Source organism: Schistocerca gregaria, chromosome 2 (assembly GCF_023897955.1).
Source record: "Schistocerca gregaria isolate iqSchGreg1 chromosome 2, iqSchGreg1.2, whole genome shotgun sequence".
In the NCBI taxonomy this organism is placed as follows: domain Eukaryota; kingdom Metazoa; phylum Arthropoda; class Insecta; order Orthoptera; family Acrididae; genus Schistocerca; species Schistocerca gregaria.
The window spans coordinates 610,999,866-611,023,338 of record NC_064921.1 but is presented as its reverse complement, the minus strand read 5'-3'; the positions used below and the strand labels follow the sequence as shown (position 1 = coordinate 611,023,338).

Here is a 23,473-nt window from a genome sequence, read left to right as displayed (position 1 = left end):
TTTCTAACCCCCGTCTCGAAATGTTCCGAGCCGTGCGGGATTAGCCGTGCGGTGGGTGCTGTAGCCATGGACTGTGCGGCTGGTCCCGGCGGAGGTTCGAGTCCTCCCTCGGGCATGGGTGTGTGTGTTTGTCCTTAGGATAATTTAGGTTAAGTAGTGTGTAAGCTTAGGGACTGATGACTTAGCAGTTAAGTCCCATAAGATTTCACCCACATTTGAACATTTTTTTTTCTTTTTTTTTTTTTAATGTTGTGATGAGGTCCCAGTTAGACATGGCAATCCTAATTGGAAGGTAATGTTTCTGATAAGGAACTATCACTTTCTAAATGGAACAGCTTACCTAAGTAGTAGTTTCGTCACTTCGTCGATCGTCAGCGTCATCTCGTTTTATTGTAGCTTAGGCTTATTAGTTAGATAGATTAGTTACATTACATAGATCAAGGAAAGGCAAGCCTACGTTTCTAGCATTTGTAGACTTAGAGAAAGCTTTTAACAATGTTAACTGGAATACTCTCTTTCATATTCCGAAGGTGGCAGGGGTAAAATACAGGGAGCGAAAGGCTATTTACAAGTTGTACAGAAACCAGATGGCAATTATAGGAGTAGTGGGTCGTGAAAGATGGCCAGCGGTTGAGAAGGGAGTGAGACAGGGTTGTAGCTTATCCCTGATGTACATTGAACCAGCAGTAAAGGGACCCAAAGAAAGATTTGGAGTAGGAAGTTCAGGGAGAAGAAATAAAAACTTTGTTTCTCGATGACACTGTAATTCTGTCAGACAGAGATAAGCATTTGGAAGAGCAGCTGAACGGAATGGACAATGTCTTGAAAGGAAGATATAAGATAAACATAAACAAAAGCAAAACGAGGATAAAGGACTGTAGTCGAATTAAATCGGGTGATGCTGTAGAATTAGATTAGGAATTGAGACACACAAAGTAGTTGATGAATTTTGTTATTTGAGGAGCAATGAATACACTAAGCAGATATAGGAGGATGTAGGTTGCAGTAGTTACTCAGAGATGAAGAAGCTTGCACAGGACAGAGTAGCATGGAGACTGCAACAAACTCTTATTTGGACTGAAGACCACAACAACAATACACTTATTAGGAATACGTGGACTTTTATGGTGGATGATATCTGTTTCCTTATGATCTGCAAATTGTTCATAAGTACTAAAATACCATATATTCCAACTATAGAACTGTTTTTGTCATATACATACTATGCTGTATTTAATTTTTCAAGAATAATGTCATTTGCAAGATTTTACTTAGTTTTGCGCATGTAACATCCATTTATGTCACAAGAATTCATTCTTTTAATATTGGCAAAACCTCTATGAAAAATGCAACTGTGTTACTCAAGAATGTATTTGTACATGTTGGCAATAAACTAATGGATCATAAGTTAACTATCATCGTCATGTCACATACTGTTGTTAACCTGTTCCAGATATGGGCACTGATAAAAAATGATGTTTTGTATCGATACTGTACTAAATGTAAAGCGCATTTATGAAATGTCGATCGTCATGTGTCGATTTTTTAATTTGGTTTTTGAAATTTATGGAAAATAGCGAACTGGATGTAGTCGGAAGTTCGTGATAACGCAACCTTCGTCAAAACCACATAATTTACATAGACACTGCATTTGCAAAATTCAGCAGTGACGCCCAATGATTGCAAAAATTTTATAGTTGATTTACTTTCACTCATTTTTTGAAGCAGAGTTTTCGTAGTAAAAACAACTGACTCATCCATAACGAACAGCGTGAGGAATCAAGACCTTATAAATCACGAGTTCTTTCATTAAAAAAGATGCCGAAAACAAAATTACGAGATGCAGACAAAACAATCAACATCGAATTTTTAATATACGCGCGTAACGAGGAAATCCAGAGAAATCATTTAACGTTCATCGACAGCAATCTGCGGCACAAACAAAATAACATCACACATTACGTCATTGGTCAAAGCCGACGGGTGGTATCGGACACTAGAATTGACCCGCGCTTCACACGTGAGTGAAAAACAACATATATTAATTTGGTATGCAGCATTTAGTTCTAAGACGCCTAATGAAAATATGAGTAAAAAGGTTTTATGACATTTGCTATATACAACATGTTCAGTTTTTACAAAGCCATTAGGTTTTCACGTTTTTTCGTTATTCGGCTGGTCCCAGCAGAGGTTCGAGTCCTCCCTCGGGCATGGGTGTGTGTGTTTGTCCTTAGGATAATTTAGGTTAAGTAGTGTGTAAGCTTAGGGACTGATGGCCTTAGCAGTTAAGTCCCTTAAGATTTCACACACATTTGAACATTTCTTCGTTATTAGTAAATCTAGTACAAATACTGATGTAATGATAAGGCTAGCAGAATAAAATGTTCAAAATCGTTATAAAACTTTTGTAGTGAGACAGACCATAGTTGTATGTTATCGAGTTTTGAATGTGAAGACAAAAATATATGTCTAACTTACTGCAATGATTCTCAGTACAAAGCACACAAAGTAAGAAAATGTTGCTACCACTGAGGTAAAAATAAGAGGATATCGCGCAACCATACGATGTACATTGTTTTGAGGCTGGCGCCACCATTTTAGATGCTCCAAAACATTAGCAGACTTGGAGATTGTTTACGATTGATTGCTTTTTGTCCGTAATTTCTGTTGTGTGCATGTGACAATTGGTTTAAATAGTAAATATTTCAATGCTTACGGTAATATCATTGTGTCAGGAAGGTACTGTCAAAGGTTTCTCTGGTCCTAAATGCGTATTTGATCCTCTAATACGACAACGCATTCGCCCTCGCAAATGTGACTTTCTTTTGCTTAGGCTTATACATTTCAAGTAACTAAGAAAAGATATATGTGATGTGAAAGGGACGCTTTCGTGAACCATTTAAATCCTCTTTTACTCTATTTGTGTCGATAGCTGACGGAGCTAGAAGCAGTACTGGTACTGCTTCTTACTCGTTACATTTTCACGTTTCAAATTACACGTGCAACGTTTTTAGTCTTCATGTTTGCCGAAAACTTACTTACATTTTGTTTGTTAGCCCTCTAATACGGGCAACGAGGAAAAGTAAGCAGGGCGTGCTATCATAACTTGTGGATGTCAACAAAGTAAAAGATTTTTCAAATGTCAAAGAAAAAGAACAGCATGGAGATATATCTCTACGCAGAACTGTGTTATTGTTTTATTAGACTGTCGGTGCATGAGGTTCACTGGAGATTACACATCCTCTCACTTTGAAATGTTATCTATGAAGTGTCGTTCAGTGTGTCGCCAATAACAGCAAAACATGACAAATTCATATTTGAAAGCATGCTCCAACAATTTGCAATTCAGCAAATCTCACCAGTAGACAGTTCTGTTTGTATTAATGGGCATTTAATCTAATACATCCCATCTATGTTAATGCAAAGGCCAGCATTGTTAATAAAGGAATTGCCTCAGCAGCCTAGAGGCCGTAAAATAGATATTTTGCGTCAGCAATTATGTTACTAATTTTTTTAGCAATGATAGGCTAGCCACTGTAACATATGAATGCTTCTCAAACAGGAGTTTCATGTATATTTAAATAAAGATTTTATTAATAGTATGTAGGTTCATTCTTGGTTTTCACAGTAAATTATTGTATCTTTTTAACAGTAGCCTGTTTGCTGCATTCCACAGAATATTTCTTGCCAGAGCCTCTCTGTCAGTTTTTTAGAGGTAACATGTGCGATTTTACTTTTAAATTCTGTTTCAGGCTATCAAAGTACTGGACATAAGCCTGAATCAAGCTTAGTTATAAACCAATAATAATACTAGGATAGTATACAACGACTGCTTTTATTTACTCATTTACCCATCATACAGAAGATAATTTTGTTCAATGTATTTATCAGATACAACCATGAACGTAATTGTGCTTATTAAGGGCACGCGGGATTAACGACCAGAGGGCATCAAAGTTTAAAATACTGTTCGGAGTACCGTCGTACAGAGGAATGGAAGTATGATAATGTGGCACGGTTTGTTTTTTCTAAAAAGTATCAAGGCGCTCGAAAATCTGTGCGAAGGTTTTAATGTTCTCGGGAAAACGATTAAGGTCCACATGGTGCTAAGGAGAAACGACCAAGGTTCATTTTCTACTCAGAGACTCTTTTCTTTTCCCCTTATGTTTCATCCTACAATGTTGTAGCTTCATATCACTGGCTTTCCAACAATACTTGCCACTCACACATGGTAAACGAAGTTCCAACTCTTACATTGTTTGGTAATAAAGCGAAGACCGATATAAAACAGTCACGTTGTGCATCAAAAGTAGGCTGGAAAAGTTTTTCTCAGTAAGCTGCGCTGAAACACTCATTTCTTACTGTTACCGAAACTGTGCATAAACTAATGTCTTAAGTTAAATGAAAGCATCAGAAATGACGGAGAATGAAGATGAATATTACAGTCTTCTATAGACTACAAGAACAAGGAAAAGAAAAGTGTTGGAGCATATTTCTAATTCTTTAGAAATCTTACGGGCCATGAGTTATATTCGTGGTGACGAGTGTTACGTGTTGACGATCGAGACGTTTTCTGAATGTTCCATTTATAGAAAAGAATAGATTAATGAAGGAATTCAATGAAATAGCTTCCTATGATATACAAAACTCATCTGACTGGACTTGTCAGGGTATATCCTATGCTAAGAAGAAGACATAAGAACAGTCCACATGAAGCCTTTAAGTCATGATTTTTCCTTTGTCTATAAATTGTTAGTTAATAGAGGTGGACGAATGCAGGACGTTCGGTTTTGTCAACCATCCTTGGAAGTGTATGGCATCTACAACAGGCGTCTTATTATTCTTAAAAAGTCGTTGACCACAACAGGAAAAGCACATGTAGAGACCAAACAAACTTAAAGGAGAAACCATATCCAAAGTCCATCAACGTATATTGTCAATGAGAGGCCACAAATCACATTATAGCAGTCATGATAGCGTAGAACTGAATACTCAACAGTTATACCTGTTATATTCAGGAGAATCTTCCGCTTCGTAATATTGCAGCCAGTGACGCATATTATCGCAGGCTGCTATCAATTTATTCATTCAGTACTCTTGTGCTTTCTTCTGGGAAATCTGTTTTTATGCGAGTACCTATGACCTAATTCAGTGATACAGATTCCTGTTCTGGATAGAATAAAAACACCGGAAGCTAATGTTCTGGGGTAACTAAGACGGAAGTCGGCATCAAGTTCTTGGCGTCATGACATCTTCCTTATTTTACCTCCATGGCCGTTTTGCAACCTTCGTGTCGAAGATAAGTGACTGTAGGATGATGCAAGGTGACTTAGACAAAATTTCTAGTTGGTGTGGTGAATGGCAGCTGGCTCGAAATGTACAAAAATGTAAGTTAATGTGGATAGTAGGAAAACTAAGAACGGCGATACGAGAAATTAGGCTCATGCAGACCACGGTCGTTTTTCTGCCACTCTATCTGCGAGAGAATACGAAACGAAATAACTTAGTGGTACATGGTACCCTCCGCCAGCCACCGTACGGTGGCTTGCGGAGTACGGTATGTACGTAAATGTAGATGTAGATGTAAACTCTTGACGTTACACTGGACATCATTCGTCAAAGCTGAGGGGTGGAATGGAACACTACAATTGATCCTCTTGGCATTATTTTGCCCGTGTTAGTATTTGTTTCGCAGTCTGAATCTTCGACTACATACTTAGGTAACACAGGTGTAGGAGAGAGATTTAATTGCTGTGCTTACTTGTGTGTTTTCTTCTGTAAACCGCACTTCTGCTACAATGCATGGACGCATTTAGCTTTGCTATCGTTGGGGGACTGCTAGTGAAAACTTCTTTGTTCATCTGTTGCTCTTATTGCTAACTGTTAGTGATTCAGTATTCTCGCCAATCGATCCGGGCACTTGTTTGCTCTTTCTTTACTGCAAGAGATCCGAATTGGCGGTAATTTAGACCTAACACTCGCTAAAAATGAAACTGTTTATCGCACTGTTTGCAATTAATTCCAGTTTCCACTGTTCACTGTTTTGGCAATTTCATACACGGTCCATCTTCTACAGTATCGGCACTACTTTTACAAAATGCACTGGATACAATGCTGCTTTGCTTTATGCACTTATTTTGCAGTTTAAGATTGCATTCTGTTTTTTGCTATAGCATTGTCTCGTATTTATGTTTAAGTTCTGTAATCTCATTTAGTAGCAGACTGACGACCTCATTTGCGCAGTCTTTGTTGGCAAGTTTGAAACCTACTCTGTAGTCGTTACATTTACTGCACACCCAGATTTTCCGCTTGATGTTTCCATTAGTACATCTATAAGAGGGAAATCAGGGCTCGTACGGAAAGGTATAGGTGTTCATTCTTCCCGCGCGCTGTACGAGATTGGAATAATAGAGTATTGTGAAGGTGGTTCGATGAAGTCTCTGCCAGGCACTTAAATGTGATTTGCAGAGTATCGATGTAGATGTAGATGGTGGTCGCTGCACTCGAGTCTACACTTACATAATTTCCAGTTTTGCGTTTGTTATTCCGCAACTTTTGTTATTGTTGTACACGAAATACACTCCGTTTCACTGTACTTAAGGCACTTTCCTCTGGAATTATTAACTACATTTATGGACATGCTAAGCTTCTAACCCGGCGCCATCTTGGACCTACGGAGTTCTTATGGTGACGTTTTTCTAGCACTCTCATTGAATATCACTTTTCACCACATCTTATAAATACACAGTCAATATTTTTATTCCATCTAAGGCTGTCTTTAAGCCAGACACCCAGAAATTTTGTACTGGCCACATCTGCGTATGACAATTTGTTTTATGTTATCAAAATTTAGTGCTATTGTTTTATGTATAATCAGCTTTTTATGACTGACCCTGTTTACAGTACCGTACTACTCTGTGTCTCCGATAGTGTTTACTGAAGTATTTCTTCCGACTTACTACTGATTAAGATGAGTGTGTTAACTGCAACTGAATTGTGTTTTGTTACAGTGTATACTCAGTATCACATGATATACATTAATCAAATGTAGAATGGACCCCAATGCCGACCCTTGTGACACATTTGTACTACCACGATTTTTTAAAATCATGTAAAATATAATCAGATGACAAATAAAACTCCTGTAAGTGCGATTCTTACCGGTATGTCTCCTCTTAGTACTATTATTCCAGAAATGCCTTGTGTTAAGAGGATGGTGACTCCAGCAGCTGTGCCTGTTCGAAGAGCAAGGTGGACTGAGGAATGACGAAAATAGCGGGTGATACGGTCAGGTGACGCATATGGCTTATCATCATGATAGTCACCTATCGAGTTATACATGGTGCTGGCTTTAGTTGGCTACTGCCACTGCCCGATTGTCGCAGCAGTGGTTGGGAATACTACCTCACAGGGAATAGAAACTACAGATTGTTTTGACGTGTTAGACACGTGACACAACGTTGCACTCTCGTTGAGTGCATTCAGACGCGTCTGACCTGAGACCTCAAGAAACTCTAGTTACTGTACTACAAGCTCTTGACTTTTTTGAGAAGGCTTTTTCTGCGTAATCTTTTCGACCGTGAGTTACAGAGAATGGTCCGACAAATTCGTATATATCTCGACAATCCTGTTGCGACATATTACGGAGGCTACACCGTAACGGGAAGAGTAGTCGTCAGAACAGACGAAGAGGAAAAAATTCGCGGTAAGTAACAACAGTATTTTTTTTTTTTTTTTTTGATATGCAGTTCGTTTAGAATAAGGACTTGGTTATCTGTGACGTTCATTTCATATCATATATTAGCTAATCCGATGAAGGTAGTAGAAAATCATAATCGCACAGAAAACAAGGTCTTGAGGAGCAGTCGGAGCTATCATCTGTGTCTGATAATGACAGATGACGGTGATTCTCTAGGCTAATGAAAGATTTGTTGTAGGTTATCAATGATTGGAGAAACAATAGACGATTTACTTTGAGCGCCGAAATTATACAATTCGTTGATGTTCTTGCCACGTCATTTATGGCTTTAAACTTCTGCCATCCAGTTCCGACGTACGGCACCGCTATGATTTTCGTAGTACCGGTATCTGTAATGATCGTTGTGGAACAGTCTGGATTGTAGCCTAACCTAATGTCTGAGATGGGTTGAAAGGTGACTCATTGTTAACTGGCGAAGACAGGGAATGAAACAATGGAAAATCCAGGATGGAGTAATCATAATATTATGAAAATGATAGATTGCTACTCATCATGTAACGGAGATGTGTCGCAGATAGGCGCAACAAAAAGACTGTCAAACAAGTAAGCCTTCAGCCGAAAAGGCCTTCATCCGAATTAGACAACACATGCAAGCACGCACGCTGGTCTCGGCAGACGAACTGTTGAGGTGTGTGTGAGTTGCTTGTGCGTGGCGTGTGTACGTTGTCTAATTAGCGCGTGGGGTTTGAGGGGTGGAATGACATAGGTTTACAGCACAGAGTTGCCTTCTTGCTTTCTAAAACACGGTTTCAAAGAAATATTTAAAACCATTGAAACCTAATAGTGCGTTCAAAAATCTAACAAATTCTACAAGACATCTTCTGAAACTAGAACACTGTTGAAGCAGCATTAATAAAGAGATCTGCCTTAGCCTTTGTTTGAGCTGTGGTGCTATTTGCAACATCCTTCCGCGTTTTTCTTTTCGTATCCAATTCAAATTGAAATTAAAAATACAATGAATACAATATACACATTCCTTGCTTATTCCGGATGTTGACAGTCTGTTGGTGTATTGGACTGACGATGGAAATGAGCAAATATCAGTAATATTGCACTGACAGAGATGGATCTGAAGAGGTTTGAGCACAGCCTACAGTCCACTCGCCACCCTCACGATTGGACACACACTTTCCTCCGTACCCATTGACCACACAGGATGTATCCACCCACAGTCAGATGGGAAGGGTACACCAATAGTATAAATATTGGGGCAGCTACAATATTTTGACACTTTGAGACAAGACAATGAATAATACACCTGTCAAAACATCGTGGTATATTAACACTGACACCTGACTCAAAACCCTGAGCTTTCTGTTACTCTAAAAGTCTTGGCTGAGTTTTGCGTTGTTAATTGCAACCATTCTATGCTAGATACAAAAAGTAATGTTCTAGTTTTATCATTAAATACAGCAAATTTTGGGGGGGCTCATATATTCAAGGAAGTCATGCATATAAACTGGGAAGTTTAATGGCCCAAGATCGAGCCCTTACAAAGTACAAATTTATTTGTAACACACGTGAGAAGGAAATGTTATTTCTGATCTCATTCAGAACTTCTGACTTGCATTGAAGTGGTGCCTTTTGTCAGTGGATTCTTATGTGTGAATACAAGGAACTGTGTGCTACACCTCATATACCCCATACTTTTAATTTTCAAGTGGTCTAAGACAATAGACATTGAAGGGTCCAGAAAAATCCTTCCAGAGATTTGTTGTTAGTCAGCGGATGTTAAAAGCATGTTTCAAAGCCTGCTGTTTGGATGACATACTTTCTGAAGCCATACTGTGTGAGGTGAATATTTATTTATAAAATTTATGTGTCTGTCGTAGAAATGCTTTTTTTTAACACTTCTGAAAAAGATTTAACTGAGATATAGGTCAGTAGCTGAAGACTGTGTCAGCAGAACCTTTTTTCAAGAGTAGTGCGACTTTTTTCTTTTGAGAACTTCTAGAAAATTATGTTTGAAATGATAAGTTGAAAATATTTGACGATGATATTATTATGTGCCGAGAACATGCTTTTAATGCAGCGGTAACACCGGTTCCCATCAGATCACCGACGTTAAGCGCTGTCAGGCTGGGCTAGCACTTGGTTGGGTGACCATCCAGTCTGCCTAGTGCAGTTGGCAAGTGGGGTGCACTCATTCCTTGTGAGGCAAACTGAGGAGCTACTTGTATATTGATGGCAACTCCTAGTGCTGAGAATTTAAGCTTTTGTGCTAGTCTGGCAACCTTGCAAAGAATGGTAGTCATTTCTTTTTCTTTCTGCCCATTTCCTATACCAAGTGGCATCTTTCGCATACAAATTTCCGTCTCCTTTCCTCTTTCAAGTCCTCTTCTTCCTCAGCTTTGTTCTGCATCACACACCCTGTTCCATCAGCTAGTTCCTGTAGCTAAGATCTTCTTTCTCTGTGTCACAGAGGTCTCCAGTCTCCAGTACCATATTTCACGCTAGCTGTTACATGTGACTGCACTCGGATGTCATTAATTATCTTATGATGAGTGATGGTGAGTAAATAAGCTACTGTACATGCAATATCATCAGATGCCCTCACATGTCTGCCTGTTCAGATCGGTATACCTTGTGATATGCAACACACTCTCCTCATTCCCAAGCTGTCCCTACCTACGTATGACAGTCAGTGTGCACAGCATCGCTGTCAAGCAGTGCATACAGAAGGGCATGGCAGGAGTGTGTGTGAGGCATCGCACTGTAGAAGTAGCCGTACATTATACAACATGTACATTATGCAACAAATAATATGGGAGTATGGGTTAAACACATTGGAGATTGTACAAGCATTGTATTTATTACTTTGAATTGTACCACATAGAACATATTAACAAATAAAAGTATTTTCACAAAATATGATAAAGACCAAAGTTAAAGAGTAAAATAGCTTTTCCAAAGAGTAAATATTTTCCCTAATTTGCTTAATATCCTTCAAGTCAACAAGTATCTTGTACTAAAAACTTTTTAAAGCAGTCTGTCTTTTTCCTCAGCGTTCATGTTATCTCCATACCAAATTTTGTCGAAATCAGTTCAGAAGGTTGCTCGTGAAAATGTAACAGACAGTGTTACCTTCACATTAATGATACTAGCATGGATAAAACTTTCAGTTACGATTTCTTTTTTTGTGTGATCCTTTATGGTGCCTCAAGCTATGCTCAAGTTACCCGTGAAAACCCAATGAAAGAGACTAGTGTGTTCAAACGGACAGGAACTATGGTTTTAGATAAAACTGTAAATCATGATATCTTATTGTCCACAATCAGATTTTTATGAAATGAAGCCCAGATGGTGCCTCAAGCTGTGCTTAAGTTACCTGTGAAAATCCCATGAAAATTTGTCTAGTATTTTTGGAGATTAGCATGTTCAAACAGAGAAACAGACAGGATACAACAGTTTTACATGAAACTTTAAATCATGATATTTTTTTTATACAATCCAGTTTCGATGAAGCAAATCTCATACGGTATTCCAAGCTGTACTTAAGTTACCTGAAAAACTTCATGAAAATTTATCTAGTGGTTTTTGAGATTAGTATGCTCAAACAGACCAGACAGATTTAGTAAAACTTTAAATCATGATACCCTTTTTTCCCATGACTTGATTTTGATTAACTAAAGTCTGTAAGGTGCTCCAAACTGTGCTCAAGTTACTTGCAAAAACCCCATGAAATTCATCTAGTAGTTTTGTAGAAGTTTATTGAAACAGAAAGACATCACAAGGTTTATTATCACCATCTTCTGTCAGCCATTCTTCTAAGATGTCCATATCAAGTTCAGTGTTTGTTTTCAGTTGTGTCTAGAATGAGAATAAAAAGCTACAGGAAATACGTGTAATCAAACCCTAGTTTAAAATGTCTGCGCAAAAGTGCTCTTGTCAAACAGAAATGTCATAGGAGTAAAATCTCAAATGTAAAAGTATAACATAATTGTCAACCAGATAAAATTCTCATTGAGCTTGGAGACTTCCCACCGTTCATCACCATACAGAGTAATACTTTCAAGTATAGTTTTGTATATCCTCCTTCTCAAATTTTTTGATGTATTTTTATGCCAAATAATGGACTGTAGTTGCTTAATGGCAACTTTTCCCTTTCCTATTCTGTGTTTTATTTCCTCAATGCTTGTACTGTTGTCCAAAATGATTGTCCGTAAATATTTATATGACTAACTACAATTTACTATAGATCATTACCCGCAACAAGATCCCTCCTTATAACTCCCAACAACAAAGTATTCAGTTTTATGAAATTTTTTTCATACTCCACTGTGAAAATTGCTCTGTAAATCTTCTTAACATTTCCTTAGTAAAAGTGATCTGATTTTTGATAAAATTCAGTGGTCATAGGACTTATGGCACTGTATAAAAACCATGTGTGTCTCCAAGTTATTGTTCATACTCTTGTCAGTCATCTGTCTAATTATGCAGATATTATCAATACATGATCTGTCTGCTCGGGTGCCACTCAATTTCTCTCTAAATTATAGTTTTGAGGATCATAATATGGAAGAGAGAACTGTGATGCCTCAATTCGAGCAATAACCTTTTCTTTCCTTTTTAAATATATTTGCGATGTACCCTTCTTCAAACTTGACAGGGATTTCCTCTCCACTAAGAGATTACACAGGTTCATGAGATGTTCAAATAATATGTTTGGCCTGGCCTTCAACTACTCTATACAAACAGTTCTTGGAGCTTCGCTATTTTTTAATTGTTTAACTCCCTATGGTACCTCTGCTGTCGTTTTCTCCTGAGTTTCTATGTCATGTTTGTTGCCTACAAAGGAGCATATATCTTGAAATTTGGCTTGATCTTCTTAAAAACTTGTTCATAGTATGTCTTGCATCTACATAGTCTCATCAGCTGTAAGTTTATACTTCTTCTGTCATTTATTCATAACTGTGTTATCACCTTCCTTTCTTCTTTGGACTTCCTGAAATGTCCGAGGTCTTAGTTACAGTGACATGTTCAATTTGTGACGTTCGCCTTCTTTATTTCTTCATTTATAGCCCGCGGTGTCAACATACTGCATTGTTATACTGATTCACTATTGGTAAATGTTAATAAGCTTCATTAATAGGTCGCAGGCAACATCAGCATACTGCTACAATAATTTTCTGTTGAACATCTGTGAGCAGTAGAAACCTAACCACACAGTTCTGTTCTTACAGAATAAAATGGTACATGTGACACTATTTTTCAAATAAAATAAACAGATATTTTCATTAATTGTTCAAACACATGGCCTATTTTTGTTACACTTATTCCACTTTTAAGTTGATGGATTGTTCTTAATCTAACCAATACATGTCTCTCGTCTGAAAATTGGCCAAGGACTGATTCGGGGCCCAAAGTCGGTCATTTATATATCCTCACAATAATAAGCACTGAAACTATACTTTGATTGATGTTTAAGTTACAGAAATTACAATTAAAGCATGACTCACTCAATTAACTGAATACATTGAAAAGTTCCTTCTTTTTAACAGTTTCCTCTATCACAAAGGTTAGGCCAAATTATTTGTTTAAATAATGAAATTAACAGATATAGTTATACAAACAATACTATTGACAAACCTGGTAATTATTTTGGAATCAGTTAAAGGCTGGCTTTGCTAATATGTTTTCGAATAGAGCCAAATAAATGCTTTAAGAATCCTAGTAATTCTTCTTCCAAATGTTTATAATTAGTACAAAATTTATATTTGTTTATTAATCAACAATAGAATCTGAGTCACAAAAACATTACTGATTTCACCCTATAATGATCTGTAGCAAAAGATCTTAACTAGGAATGGTAAAAATAAATTAGGATAATAATTACATACACAAAATTAAGAAAAAAATTAGACCTGGTGCTGTATTTCTTAAAACTAAGGGCCAGCCTTTCTCTTTTATGGAAATGCAGATTATACTCATGCATGTTAATGGTAATTAGGCAAAAATGAAAATAAAATTAATTTGTGGCAGATGACGAAACAAGAGAGGAAGTAAAGAGATCCCAGCTTGCTTCATCACATTTTACCTCCTCATTGGATTGACCTGACACATTATTTGTGATCAAAAGTATTGGAGACCTGGCTGAAAATGACTTACAAGTTCATGGGACCCTCTATTGTTAAGGCTGGAATTCAATATGCTACTGGTCCACCCTTAGCCTTGCTCAGAGCTTCCACTCTCACAGGCATATGTTCAATCAGGTGCTGGGTCTTTCTTGGGGAATGGCAGTCCATTCTTCATGGAGAGCTGCGCTGAGGAGAGGTATCAATGTCAATTGGTGAGACCTGCCACAAGTCGGTGTTCCAAAACATCCCAGAGGTGTTCTGTAGGATTCAGGTCAGGACTCTGTGCAGGGCAGTCTATTACAGGGATGTTATTGTTGTGTAACCAGTCCTCCACAGGCCGTGCATTATAAACAGGTGCTCGATCATGTGAAAGATGCAATCGCCATCCCCAAATTGCTCTTCAACAGTGGGAAGCAAGACTGTGCTAAAACATCAAAGTAGGCCAGTGCTGTCATAGTGCCACACAAAACAACAAGGGCTGTAAGCCCCTTCCATTAAAAACACAACCAAACCATAACACCACTGCCTCCTAATTATACTGTTGGCACTACCCATGCCGGCAGATGGCAATCACCGGGCATTCGCCATACCCACACCCTGCCATCGGATTGCCACTTTGTGTACCGGTGATTTGTCATTCCACACAATGTTTTTCCACTGTTCAATCATCCATTGTTTATGCTCTGTACACCAATTGAGCTGCTCGACTGTGAGATCCAAGTTTTCTCACCTCCCACCTAACTGTCACAGTACTTGCTGTGGATCCTGATGCAGTTTGGAATTCCTGTGTGATGTTCTGGGTATATGTCTGTCTATTACACATTATGACCCTCTTCAGTAGTCGACAGTCTATGTCAGTCAACAGACAAGGTCAGCCTGTATGCTTTTGTGCTGTATGGGACCCTTCATGTTTCCACTTCACTATTACATTGGAGACCGTGGACCTAGGGATGTTTAGGAGTGTGAAAATCTCCCACACAGTTGTATAACACAAGTGACACCCAATCACATGAGCACATTCGAAGTCCATGTGTTCCTTAGAGTGGCCTATTCTGCTGTCTTATGATATATAATGACTACTGCGGTCACTGATATGGAATACCTGACGGTAGGTGGCAGCACAATGCACCTAATATGAAAAACATGTGGTTTTGGGGTTGTCTTGATACTTTTGATGACACAGTGTAGATATTACAAATAGCTAACTGGGCAATTCAATGACCACAAGCGACCCCAGAAATTGGGTTTAACATTCTACACACAAAAGAATATTCCATAAAAAATCTCCTTATCAAAAACTACAATATGTAAGTTTTCAGATTTCTACATATATGAACTGGTCATATGAAAATCCCCATACAAAATATTTACATGAAGTGTATTGTACGGCGGTACAAAATATCCACAAATTATACTTTTAATAAAAATAGGCATCTTCATCATAAGTGATGTCCTTTTTTGGATAAACAAAGATTACGTTCTAAGATACGTATCACTTTATGCAAGTCCTGTCTTGCTGCTAAGAATAAATGATCATGGGTTGCAAAAAGTTAAATTGCACTGTGCCTTGCAGTTCATTTTCAGACAGAAAATTTCACTTTTTCAATGCTTAGTATTTTGCACAAGCACTTTCACTCTTTTAATGAGCTTTAGCACATTTTCTCACCAGGTTGTCCACACCTTCAACAGGTCCAAGTGGCATTTAGTAAGGAAATGCACTGCTGTCAGTTCCCTTAGACGTGGTTCTCCTCCCCCACAGTACATGAAAAACATTAGACAAAATACCCTACTATGGAACACTCACTTTTACTTCAAAATAGGTATAATGAAAAAAATGTTTCTCACTAATGGCAAATAATAGTCACTACTTCATTAATAAATACATTACACAGTTTTCAAAACATCACAATAATTAGTCCAAAAATTGACTATAACGCACAAGGTATGGACCAGTAAAAATGTAAAATCAAATGCATATTGTGCTAGAAAACCTTACTCTAGTTCATAACTCTGTCTCAAACTGGTTAGACTTGAAAGATTTGTGTATCTTTTCCATTTCCAAAATACTAAAATGCCTAGTTCTGGTTTGATATTCACACCATTTATGCCTTCATATCACCTTAATGTCCAAAATATGTACATTACTTGTAGCAAAAGCTCAAGAATATGCAGTAGCATAGATTTACTAATCATTACATTATGAAAAAAGAATAAAGTCACCATCACATAACTTAATTACTACTCAAATTGAAATTAAGGAGATGGAAGTCGTACCAAATCATTGCCCTGCTTCTCTGAATATTACTCTCATTCAACTTGAAAATTAAATCCTCGCAAAATGTTACCAAATAGTTGACCTATCAGAATATTCACATTAATCTTGCACTGCAGATATCAGTTAATCAGCAAAATTACTTTTCTTTATTTCAGTATTCCCACTTTATAATCGTAATTCCTCAGAACACAAACAGAAGTTTTTAGATAACCTATAGATTTGATAATGTAGCGTTACATGACTTGTATCTCACTAAAATATTGCTGTTTCTGTTAATCTCTCATTCCCAGCTGTAGTGTCATGAATTGCACATGTACACAGTACCCAATGTTGCCTAGTTCAAAAATAGATCATCAATATAGTTATACCACATACGTTTGTATACAGTTAACTTTTTCATTACTCAATCATGTGTGTCAGCTCCATTGTTATACTTACATTTTTTACCTCATTAGCTAGTGGAGTTAATTCTCAAAAAGTATCCCTACTGCAGAGACTTGCTCCCTAACCATTAAGATCCTAACATTATTCGTTATTTTATTATTGCTTCATTATCTAATAAATAAACACCTGCCCAATGCAAAATTAATTCTACTGAAAAATACTCCACAGTAACAGATCCTTATGCAAAGGCAAACTTAACCCTCATTTCTGATCAGACAAAATTATCTTTTAGAAAAACTATTATTTCACTGTATTCCATCAAATTGCTTGAGATTCTAGCCTGAAGAGTGATATACATACAAATCTTTCTTATTCTTTCCACACACATTACTACAGACAAAGACTATGTATAAAGTTTTATTTCCTTAATAATGGAAGCAGCTGCACCATGACACAATTCTACAGGTCCATAGTTATCTCCATATGCTGATTGTGTTGAATACAAACACTTCTATTATACCACAATTAATATTAAGACCTATGTTTTCAAGAGGGTTTTTACTGCATGGGCCTAATGCCCTTGCTGCTGCACCAAAGTATACTAATTTTAACACATGATATGATTGCGTCAGATGTCAATTATAGTATTCAGATAATTGGCACCAATTCTTCCACATATGCTGACACCTTTCATTTTCTGTTTACCTTCCCTCTTTGTTGGACAGAAATTCTTTAACCATGATGCCAACTTACTTTCATTATTTTTTTTCCTTTTCTTCCATCCTTTTATGATACAATTACTTATCACTAACGCAACATAATATATATAGACAACACTGGAGAAACCTTTTCTAGAATATTCCTATACTAAAATATCCTGCTGTGCAAAATCACATGAAAGTCAAAGATAGAATGTTTCTGATTCACTTATAAAGTACAGATAGAATAGGAGAAGAGTTTGACTGCCTCAGGAAAAATGAGACAGATGGCTGGGATAAGCATTACCGCCACACAATTGAATCCAGCACAGAATGAGGAACTCCCTACTTGCTCTGGCTCTCCTCCACCCAGTCATTCCTTGAATTTATACTAGAATTCTGTTCATCCTATTTACCTGAAACTCTCTCCCTGATTGATTATTATCATCAAAATTCCTCCTATGATCTTCCTCTGTGGGCTTCACCCTCTCCACTTTATCAACATAATTCAAAAAATCGCCAATATTGTCCCTAGAGGAAGGAACAAGCAATTCACTAACTTCATGAGGCAACTTAGTTTCTAATTATTGACTCACTACCTAGCTCTTTGCCCAGATATTTCAGTTGACTTATCCAAAATCGACAGAAACCTTTCACAGTACCCTTCATTGAGTGAAATCTCTCTCCTCCCCAAAATTCACTCAAAAGTATCTGCTGCTTCTCTTTGGACCAATATTCATCTAAAATTGCTTTCTAAAGCTATGCCACGAAGTACAACTATTAGCTACCTAAGCTGCCCATCCATAAGCATCCCCTTTCGAAAAACATCTCACAAATGGCATTTTTTCTTTGTCATTTCATATTTTAGTCAAATAATTAAATTCCCTAATGAAATCCAGTGGCTGCACTTCCCCATATGGTTCAAAATTATTAAATGTCTTACAATAGAAAATCCAGGCTGGAGTGTAACAATATTATGAGAAGGAAAGTTGTTACTCACAATATAGCGGAGATGCTGAGTCGCAGATAGGCACAACAAAAAGACTCCCACAATTAAAGCTTTCGGCCATTGGCCTTCATCAACAATAGACATTGCCTGTTGTCAGTTGTTGCTGAAGGCCAATGGCCAAAAGCTTTAATTGTGAGAGTCTATTTGTTGTGCCTGTCTACAACTCAGTATCCCGCTATATGGTGAGTAGCAGCTTTCCTGCTCATAATATTTTTAAATTTCTTACAACTACCAAATGAAGGAGTGCTTGGCCTACCACACATTCTATACTTTAGATTTTGTACCTATTCCACCTTTTTCTCCATTTCAGCCAGTTTTTACTCTACATTTTTATTTACTTTTACCAGTTTTTCTTGTACCATTACTGCAAAATTGGTTTCTAGCTCTGATTCTAAATCTTTTTTAATCTGATCGATTTGGTTCTCAAGTTTAACCCTATTTTCAGCACAAAATTTCCTATCTGGTTCATCTTTACGCTGTTTCTCGGAAGCCTCCACCCTCCTACTACAGTCATCACAAGGTTTCTTTCTCTCTTCTACAAATTTACTACTCATTAACGTTAACTTCTCATTAGTATCCTGTACTACTTTCTTTCTTTATCTTTTCATAACAATCTTTCACTGCCTCCTCAACCTTCTAAATTATTAGATGTGACTGCCTTAATTTCCTTTTTAATTTCTGTCTTTAGTTCCTCCATGTGTTTTAATCCAATCAGTTTTATTTTCCACCCTCCTAATGTCTTCTTTCATACTCAAACTACTCATAATTTGCCTTAACATCACTTTCCAATTTTCCATCTGCCATAAACTTTCGTCTCTGCTGACTTTCGCTATTAACTTCTTCCTCCTTAGCCTTAACGATTTCACTTCAGTACTGTTTTTGTCCGTTTTGCTCACATCACTACACGATGTAGTTGACTCTTTTATCCTCTCATCTACAGTATGACTTTCAACCCTATCATTCAAAGCTACATTCATGTCTGCTTTATAACCACTATCATCTTCCAGATCAGTGTCCATTAAGTCTCTCTGTTCATTTAAAAACTTAACCTCTACAGCATTGTTATCAATCACATCACTCCTCTGTTTTCCATTCTCCCACATCACCCTATTCTGTTTGTGCTTCATCACAAACTGTTCAAAGAACAGTGTTCTGTTGTCCAATAGCTAGTTTTGAAAATTGTAGAAACATCATAAATATTGTGACTCTTCAGGCTTTTCCAGTGGATATGTTGTAAATAGTCTTCACGAGTGTGCTGCCGGATGACTTTGTGGGATTTGTTTGGAGTGTGGCCCAATACACATGTGAAACTAGGACAAAAGGAAAACAAGAGAGAAGACAGCCAGAAGCCCTGGAATTTGGTTTTACAGAAAGATGATGAAAATCAGCTGGAAAGACAGAGTTGCCAATGAAGAGGTACTGGATACTGAGAAGAGTACAAGAACCTGATCTCTGTGGAGACGCATCCAAATAAGAAGAGACAAACTCATAGTGCACATTTTGAGACACAATAATATAATTGGAACAATAGCAGGAGCTACTGATGGAAAGAATCACTAAAACAACCAATGATGTCATTATATGCACCAAATGACGAAGTACAGCAGATGCAATTCATATGTGGAAATGAAGAGGAAGGCAGACAAAAGTGAGGAATGACATACTCAGGGTTGAATACAAAAAGAGAGCATTCAGCAGTGTAGATCATGAAGTTCTACTTATGAAGGCTGACCACTATGGCTTAAAAGGTAAAGAAGGGATGCGGCTCAAGTCATATCTAGATGACACAATGCAGAAGGTAATACTGAATAATTCTGCAAAGCCATCTGCCTGCTCTGGATGGTGCACAGTGAAATGTGGAGTACTGCTGGGCTCGATGATTGGTCCTTACTTTTCCTAACCTGTACCAATGACCTGCCGTGCTGTAGGGCACAAAAAGCACACTTCATCCTAGCTGCAGATAACATAACCAATACGACTGACAAAGTACCCAACTGCAGTCTAGAGAACATTATGGCCAGTATATTTAAGGAAGCTCTAGATTGGTTCACTTCAAATGGCCTGTCCCTCAAAGATAACAAGACTCAGTTCATTTACACTTGAACAGAAAACAGGAGTGCGTTGAAATAAAATATGGTGACAAAGAAATACTGAGAATTGACAATCAGTAAAAGACTGCAAGAGTGATTCATCTGCACACACAGACAGTGATCACAACATGGTCTCAATAAAAAGATCATTCAAATTCAGGTGTTTGAAGAAAAGACATTACAACAGGAACTGGAAAACAGAAAAATTGAAACTGAGAGATTGGCAAGGCATTATGCACAAGAAACAGACAACTTAGCTAAAAAATTCCAATATATTGAAGTAAAAGAAAATTAGGAACAAATTAAATATGGCATTAAGTTTTTACATGTGGATGAAAAAGTTTAAAAGTGGCCATAAAAGCATAATCAATTAACACATTGCTGGGCATTCATTAGCAGTATTGGCTCCAGTGCTGCAAGCCTCTTAATATCCTCTTATCCAAGAAGACTGACAACTTATAGTTGAACAAACTGCCAAAAAGTTGAGTAAGTGTTGTTACAACTCATTCCATCATTCAAGACGAACTGAACAACTGTATGACGTGTGCGATGTGGGACTCCAGAGAGCTTACTACTCGTCACAATAAGCAGAGATTTTGCATTAACACTAGGCTCAAAAAAGTTTTCAGTAGTAAAAGTGATGCATTCTTTGACAGGATTTTAACATATGATGAAACCTGGATAGATTATTTGAGATGGAGTCAAGGCTTCATAGACCACAATGGGAACATGCTAAATCACCTCTCCACAAGAAATACAAACAGAACATTTTTGACCATGATTTTTTGAAGGAGTAATCTGCTGTCAACAGCCTATACTACTTAGGCATGACTGAGAAAAATGTATAACACATGCTAAAGAGGAAATGTCCAGAGTGATGGATGGCAGAAGTGCTGCTCCTTCTTCAAGGTAACTCTCAGCCCCATATAACACAACTGACTCTAAATTAATGGCAAAGTTGGTTGGGAGGTGTTACTTCATTCTTCCTACAGCCCTGCCATTGCCCGTTCAGATATTTTTCATGTTTGCTCTGATGAAAGAAGCTTTGTGTGGCATCAGGTTCAGCTGCAGTGAAAAGGTGAAGAAAAAAACACAAATCCAGGTCAATAATCAAGGTACAGAATTCACAGAGAGGATAAGAAGGGATAAGTGTATGAAAGTTGGTGGCGATTACATGCAAAAATAGACAAAAAATTGTATTGACTTAATAAACTATTGTTTCTGTGCTGCTGTTTGTGTGTTAATTTATTTTTATTTATTTATTTTTGAGTTCTATAGGTCCTTGATATGAAGGTATTGCTAGAATGTAGAATGTGTCAGATTATTTTAGTAACAACCATATGTAAATGGTCATGATGCTTACTGTTTAAATCATATGTGAACACATACATGAAAAATAAGGTCTAAGTATTCAAGTAACAACACAAATTATAGCAGTAAAATTATCAAATGGACAAATTATAAGGCTTACAATAATGATAGGGTGTAGAATGTGTAAGATTGTTGTAGTAATAACCATATAACCATATGTATACGGTCATGAGGCTTACAGTTTAAATCATACGTAAACATATACATGGAAAGTTAAGTCCAAGTATTCAAATAATAACATGGATTAGAGCAGTAATAATTGTCACATGAACAAATTATAAGGCTTGCACCTAATTCATATAAGAAGCATTCTGTCAACAATTGATATATCAGTGCTGTGAAGAAAAGAAAGAGCTATGTAAAAATAAAATTTTAGCTTTTTTTATGTTGCTTCCAAATCACTAACAGATGCGGCTGAATGAATGGTAAATGCTGTTGAATTCAGTCTTTTACATAGGTCGATGCAAATGGACCAGTTTAGGTTGTTGCTAATATGTAATCCCAGGAATTTGGAAGACTGTTTCTCTTTTTGTATTCAACCCTGAGTATGCCATTCCTCACTTTTGTCTGCCTTCCTCTTCATTTCCACATATGTAGTGCATCTGCTGTACTTCATCATTTGGTGCGTATAATGATGTCATTGGTTGTTTTTGTGATTCTTTCCCTCAGTAGCTCCTGCTATTGTTCCAATGATATTATTGTGTCTCAAAATGTGCACTATGAGTTTGTCTCTTCTTATTTGGATGCGCCTCCACAGAGATCAGGTTCTTGTACTCTTCTCAGTACCCAGTACCTTTTCTTTGGCAACTCTGTCTTTCCAGCTGATTTTCATCACCTTTCTGTAAAACCAAATTCCAGGGCTTCTAGCTGTCTTCTCTCTTGTTTTCCTTTTGTCCTAGTTTCACATCTGTATAGGGCCACACTCCAAACAAATACTCTCATGACCAGTTTCTTTGTATCCAGACTGATGTTCTTACTGGTGAGGAAGTTCTTAAATTAAATGAAAATTTAGAATGTTGTATTCTGCTTACAATTCATTTCTGACTTCTGCCAGCCCCATACTCTTCTTCAGCACTGCACATCAATACTTTAGTCTTCCACTTGTTTATCTTCATACCATACTGACCGCAGAAAATCCTTTCCATTGTGCTGAGGACTTTCTATAGAGCTATTTCATGTCTGTGATAACAGCAATGTCATATGTGTAATGTAGCATGTCTATCTTCTTCCCATTAATTTTGATCCCCACCTCAGCAGTTTTATGAACTTGGTCTATAGCTTCCTTGGGATAAGCGTGGAATATAAGAGGAAAAAGAGCACATCTTTGCCTCATGCCTCACCTAATGTTTACTACCTGTCCATCCTTATAGAAGCTGTGTGACACCTGCACACCTTTATGTTTTAGACCTGCTTTCTTCAACAGTCTGAACATCTTTTGCCAGATAACATTATCAGATGCCTGTTCCAGGCCTACAAAGACAATGTCAGTTGGTTTAATTGCCTGTATTTGCTTTTCAACAAGAAGAGTCAGTGCCAGAATCACTTCTCTTGTTACTGATCCCCTACTAAATCCTAGCTGACCTTCAATCACCATATCCTTCACTTTCTCTTCAATTCTTCTAAAAAGTATCTTTGCAAGAGTTTTTAATGCATGTTGTATTAGGCGTAAGGTTTGATACTGTTCACATTTTGTAGCTCCACCTTCTTTCATAGAGAAACCATGATATATTTCTGGAAGTTGGTTGACATCCTTCTTGTGTTATAGATGTACTTAATCATTTTCAGCAGCATCTTTTTCATATTGTCACCA

At 37.4% G+C, this 23,473-nt stretch overlaps 1 protein-coding gene across 1 annotated transcript in view; it reads left to right on the top strand.

Annotated features, from left to right (window-relative positions):
* The first annotated feature begins 1,967 nt into the window (after nt 1–1,967).
* Nucleotides 1,968–23,473, top strand: part of LOC126335899 (arrestin domain-containing protein 3-like) — a 65,972-nt gene continuing 44,466 nt past the window's right edge. The window contains exon 1 of the mRNA XM_049999371.1: nt 1,968–2,020. The gene's annotated coding sequence lies outside the window, so the exon portion shown is untranslated. The remainder of the gene's footprint in view (nt 2,021–23,473) is intronic.